Source organism: Theobroma cacao, chromosome 1, assembly GCF_053813885.1.
Source record: "Theobroma cacao isolate CCN51 chromosome 1, ASM5381388v1, whole genome shotgun sequence".
NCBI classification, from domain to species: Eukaryota; Viridiplantae; Streptophyta; class Magnoliopsida; order Malvales; family Malvaceae; genus Theobroma; species Theobroma cacao.
Window position 1 is genome coordinate 17,804,240 of NC_142639.1, and position 6,978 is coordinate 17,811,217.

Consider the following 6,978-nt stretch of genomic DNA (forward strand, 5'->3'; position numbering starts at 1 on the left):
GGATGAATTCAATTCTGGAAAAATGGGTTAGGAGAGAGAAACTTGTTAGATTAATTTGATTTTAAGTTATGTTAGTGTTTTAAGTTAGTTTTGCATATTTAGGAACAAAACAACAAGAAAAGAATTTATTTTCCTCCATTACCATTATTGGCCGAATTTTCTAGGGGAATATTGGCTGATGATCTTGATGTTTATTTGAGGAATTATGATGAATAATGATGAATTATGAGTCTAGAAAAATAATGAAAATTTACGGAGCAAAAATACGAATTTTTACCCATTAGGGGTATTTTCGTAATTTGCTATCGAGACTGATAATTTGCACCACACTGAGGGACATTAAGTCAATTTGGGTGCAATTGAGGTATAGAAACTGAAAAAAATTAATTTGAGATTAAATTGGACGCGTTAGTAATTTAATCGGGTAATAGGCCGAATTAGGTTAGCACTGCATTTAAGCGGTAGTCGGATAAGTTGCATGTCATATCATGCATATAAACCGAGCCTGAATTGATTTTATAATTGTCAAGCATTGATGTGGTGAATTATGTATTGTACATTGTGGATAAATGGTGAGCAAATTACACTGGTAAAAGTATAGAAATTGTGCTTGAAGACTGGGATTAGGAGTACATCGACTCCTAAAACTGTGAGTGGACAACTTATCATCTTAAATATCTAGAGTTATTATACTTGTTTGATGCTTTTATTGAATGGTGAGTTTAAATTATAAAATATTATGTTTTCCAATTAAAATGTTTTTTAATAAAAATGAAATTTATACTGGTTTTGAAATCAAATATTGTTTCGGGAAAATTGAGTATATGGAGACTGTGTTGAAATTTATGATTTTATATGTTATTGAAATTGGGGCTTATGACACTATGGTAGCATGATGGCTAAATTTTTTGGGGTTGGCATGAAATATATGAACAGTTTTGGATTGGTCTCGGTAGACTGGATTAAATTTTATTCGCCATATTATGCTACTGAAAATTTTATGGGTTTGGTGGTATATTAAACGGTCACTGCAGTGGTGGGGGTTTCCATGGACTGCCTATGAGAGGGGCACGGTAACTCAATTATATACTTACCTCCGGGGGGAGATGTTGGGTGAAGTATCTCCTGAGGTATGATTTGAGTGCACCTCACGTTCGGGCCACCACGTGAGAGTGAGACTCAGCCAACGCCAAGGAACGGCTGTGTGTTAGATGTGAAAACATGTTTATGGGTATGGGTCATTAAACAGCCTTGGCGGTCTCAGTGGGATACCTTGACGAAGGTACCCGCGAGAATGATTCTGGCAGGGGCCAAGTTTAAGAAATTCATAAGTCGGGAAATTTTGATGAAAAGAAATTGTTTGGTATAGATTGAAACAAATTTTGTGTTATGAACATTATTGAGATATAACGTTTTTATATTGTCTCCATCTACTCGGCTTTAGATGCTTTTGATGGTAATTGTTTACTCACTGGGATTATGTAATCATAATCTCACCCCTCTTCCTATCCATTTTCAGGCTCAGGACAGTTTGTTGATAGTTGATTAAGACGAGAATTAATCTCGGAGTTGCATCATAGGAAGTAAGGGTTCGTAGCCCTACATTTTCTTAGTCAGTTGGGGGCCCACGTGTCACTGAAAAAGTAATTTTATTCTTCAGTTATTTGATTTAAAGTACGTAGGAATATATTTAGCTTTTACACCATGTTTTTGGCGAGTTTCGATATTTTCGAAGAAAAATGACGAAAATGCCCCTGTGAGCCAGAAAATAATATTTTATTATTTTGAGTTGGAAACAACTTATGTTTTCTTGAAATGCGAGATTTAATAACTGTCGCTCACCGGGGAGATGCGGAAGTTGATGCTAAGCCTTGTGGGGTTTCGATCGGCATTCGGGGTAATGAGTGCTTATCGGGACGCCACGGCGGTTGTCACGGGCTCGATGAGAGTTTCGGGTCGTGACATATCATGTATTTTTGTAAAATTAATGAATTTGGAATTATTAATTTATAATGTATGATTCAATAAAGTTTTAAAAAATGTACAAAATTAATCAAAGGAAAACATAGTTAAACTTTTAAATATTATAAACTTCAATATGTATGCATTTGCTTTTATTAATATCTATTTTTTTATAAAAGATTAATAAAATTTATAAAAAGTATAATATATTTTAAGGAAAAAATTAAAATAATACTATTACCAGTGGAAAATTTCGTTGGAAACTTTACCGGGCACATAAATTTTTTGAGTCCTTAAACTTTCCAATGGATTTCCAACGAAAAATTTTTTGTTGAAAATTCCAATGAAAATTTGTTGGAAATTCCATCGGAAATGGTGGTGGCTGAAATGTTTTTGGTTGAAAAAAAATTTTCCAATGGAATTTTTCCATTAGAAATCCGTCGAAAAAATTAGTTAGAATTTTTGTTTATATTCCGTTGAAAATCCATTGGAAAAGGTCCCTTAAATAGGCTCTAAGTAATCTAAATTCCAAAATTTCGTCAAATTTTTATTTTTGGAAAATCACCTAGTGCTGCGGCCTTGATTTCTTGGTGCAGTGGCGCTAGATTCTTGCTACAGTAGCACTATGGTGCTATTCTTCTAGGGTTACAACGTTGAGCTCTTGGGAAAATGTGTTGTGTGCTTCCTTTCAGCAGCACTACAGCCTTGTTCTCCAAGCGCTACGACAGTCTATCAAGTTTGAACATAATTTTCAACCTGATCTGTCTTAACTGGGCAAAGTGGTAAATATGAAAGTTTTACCCCTGTCTCTTAGCTTTCTAATGGTTTAAGAATTACATCAATTGGACTCTGGATTGAAAGTTATGCTCCAAATACTGCATCATGTTTAGTCCATGCAGACTGCTACAGTGCTTTGACTTAGATAAATATTTTGATCATGATCCGATCAAAACTAGGTGAAGTGGTAAACATAAAATTGTAGCCCTTCCTCTTAGAATTCTAGTGGTCCAAGAATCACCTCATTTGGAGTTTTGTAGAGAACGAATATGGTCAAAATACCGAAATATATATGAATAAAGCCATCACCATACTTGCACTGATTTTCATCAAATTTCTTGCAAAAGCAATAAGAGAAATTAGCAATAACTACTCTTAAAGCAATTTAAAACAAAATACATAAAATTTAACTAAAATAACCTAAATTAGATGCTCAACATGTAATCAAACTTAAACTAGAAAAACACTTAAAATTCTACAATCCGAACCTAAAATCTCAAAGATCTAACTATTTAAGCCTTCAAAATGTGTCAAAATAACTCTATATAATAGAGTTATCACACCCCTAAATTTAAGATTTTGCTAGTCCTCAAGTAAAAGAAAATAAAGAAAATTGAACATAAAAATATTTGAACAAGAGATAAAATTACCAAATCTTGATTTCTCAATTTTTCCCTTAGAAATTATCCCAATTCCAACTTAAGGTAAAATATAGTTAATCCTTAAAGTCATGCATCAATTCAAGTGAAAACTTATTCCTCAAATGGACTTCCTGTGTGTGTGAATAATCTCTTACAAAGAATATCATGCAATTCGGATTTGTTTATGCCAAATCTAAGCATAAGTTAGTACTAAGATCCCATAAGTTTGTTTTTCATCTCTCTCTCCACTAATGTAGAATAACATTTATTCAAGGATCAATAGGTCTTTATGAAGCTTATAATGTAAGGCTAAGGTCAAGGTATGATAAAGGATATTTTTAGGCTCAAATTCACCTTAAACACTTAATCAACCTAGGACCTATAAAGAGCTCAATAAAATTCTATAGCACTCCTAAATTTAAAGTAAAATTTACTCTGTACAACACACATTTTTTTTACACCATGAAACTTATTTTTGACAATTATGAACATGGGTAAATTTCAAGCACCCGTCACTTTTTTTTTCTTTTCTTTTTTCTTCACCTTTCTCCCTCAATTTATCTTTAAACTTAATACGCTTCCTAGAAAGATCAACATATTTAAAGGTGAAAGATTCAAACTGTTGAAATTAAATAAAAAGGCTAAGGCTAATATATTTGTGTATATATAAAGATATGGTAATTTAGGCTCAAAATGGGTGACTAAGGATAACTATATAATAAGGTAACTTAATAAGGCTCAACTGATCCAAAAATGGCCTAAATCACTTCCTATCCTAAGTTTTATCTAGGATTTCACCTCAAGTGAGAATAAAACAAATTCTAGAATTCGTGTATTCATTATACTCTTTATCAACATAAACTTTCTCTAAATCACATAAAAATTCTAAGTAAACAAATATGGTGCTCAAATTATTCGTAGTCACATTCTAAAATAAAAGCTAACACAAGAATATCACATAAAATTAAATCATAACTATATGTTTTCCAAAAGCTAAGAATCACAAGATAATCAAAATATCATTCTAGGATAGGGCAAAATCATGGATGAGGTGTAAACTATCTCAATTTTTTTTTAAAGCTAAAACTAAAAACTAGCTAAACATGTAAAATAATAAAGATAAACAAAAAAAGATAAGCAAAAACAAACAAACAGCCCCCCCCCCCCCCCCCCCCTTAAACTTAAAAGTAAACATTGTCCCCAATGTTTAAAGAAAAAAAAATAAAGGAACGGTAAAGAATACTCCCCTAATGATTGGATGAATCTGAAGATGCTTAAATCTTCCTCCTTATCTTCATTATCATCAATACGTGTGGGAGGTACATTTTTTTTACTACAAAAAAAGAGAGATTAATGTAGAAATATAAATAATAAAAAAAAAGAGTTGCAAAAGCTTAGGTTGCCTCCTAAGAAGCGTTCGTTTATAGTCACTAGCTTGACTATAGCACCCCCTTTTGCAGTTCTTCATCCTCGAAATATGGCCTAAGGCTCAACCCATTAACCATGAATGTGCTTGTATCCTCACTATCAATCTCAATTATTCCACAAGGATAAGCCTTGACTACTTTGAAAAGACCCCACCATCTTTCTTTACGTTTCCATGGAAAAAGCTTGAAGCATGATCGAGAAAGCATCATTACTTGTTGTCCAATCTCGAAAAGACAATTAGATGGTAGTGGAGGATGCTCTTTTGGTGACTACTTAGGTCTAACGGGCGGAAGTGGTGGCTTAAACTCAAAGATTGGTGCTTGCTCACTTGAAAGTGCAGAAATAGGTTCACCTTTGCCTACATCAATGAACTCCACTCTATAGCAACAATTTGTAGAGCTAGGAGGTTTATTTGCATTGATATTAAACTCGACTACCTCCTCTCCAACTTTAAAAGCTATCTTGCCTTCTCTCACATCAATGGATGTGCCTGCAGTAGCTAAGAATGGTTGTCCCCAAGATTAAGGAATTTTCACATCCTCTTCCATCTCAAGCACAATGAAGTCCATCGGAATGTAGAGATGTCCAACTTTAACCAACACTACAAAAAAACATAGTATTTTTTACGGAAAAAATTTCGTTGGAAATTTCCAATGGATTTTGAGCAAAAATTTTTCCTGTTATTTCTAACGGATTTTTGACAGATTTCCAACGAAAATTTTCCAACGGAAAAATTCCGTTGGAAAAGGGTATTTTGGTACTAAAAAAATTCCTACACCAACATTTCCAACGGATTTCCAATATAACTTTTTCCTTTGGAAATCTGAAAAAAAAATTTGGAAACCTTTCAAATGGAATTGCAACGGATTTCCAACGAAATTTTGTACAAAAAATAAACTAATTTTCTGATGGATTTCCAACAGAAAATTTTCATTGGAAATCCGTTGGAAAATTTGTTAGCTTGAAAAAAAATTAACCCACCAAATTTTCCAACGAAATTTCCAACAGATTTCCAATGAAAATTTTTTTGTTGGAAATCCGTTGGAAATTTTAAAGAAATAAATTGTTAAAGTTTTTCGACGGATTTCCAACGGAATTTGAATAAAAATAGAACTAATTTTTTTGACGGATTTCCAACGAAAAAATTCTAACGGAATATTTCCCACCAAATTTCCCACCAAATTTTCCAACGAAATTTTCCTACGGAAAATTTTCCGTTGGAAATCTTAAAAACAAAAAATTTGAAATCCTTTCAACGGATTTCCAACAGATTTTTGAAAATTAAATGGGCCTGCAAGCTTTCCAACAGAATTTTCCAACGGATAATTCCATTGGTAATAGTAAAATATTAATTTTTTTCCTTAAAATATTTTAGACTTTTTATAAATTTTATTAATCTTTTATAAAAAATACATATTAATAAAAGCAAATATATACATATTGAAGGTATAATATTTAGAAGTTTAAGTTTGTTTTCCTTTGAATAATTTTGTATATTTTTTTAAAACTTTATTGAATCATACATTATAAATTAATAGTTCAAAATTCATTAATTTCATAACATAAAAAATTTATGAAAAAAATAAAATAAATTTGTTAAATTTAAAAAAATACATGATAATATATAATAATAAATTAAATAAAAAATATTAATACATTATATCTATGTATACAAATTAAAATCATAGTTCTAAAATATATATATATAGCTAAACCTACAGTATTCACAAAAAAAAATCTATATATCTAACCCATTGTATTAATATGAAAGTACAAGTTATATTCTTTAATTAATATAACTTTATAATTAAGTTAATATATATATGTATATATATGTTTACATACATATATGTATACATACAACTTTATGTATATGAGTTAATTTATATGTTTACATACATGTATATGAGTTAATACATATATGTTTACATACAACTTTATATAACTTTATAACTAAGTTAATATATATATATGTATATGTTAAATTCATATATATATGCATACAATTTTATGTATATGAGTTAATATATATGTTTACATACATGTATGTGAGTTAATACATATAAGTTTACATATAAGTTTACATACAACTTTATATACCTTTATAATTAAGTTAATATATATATATATATATATATATATGTATGCATTATTCAAAAAATAATCTATA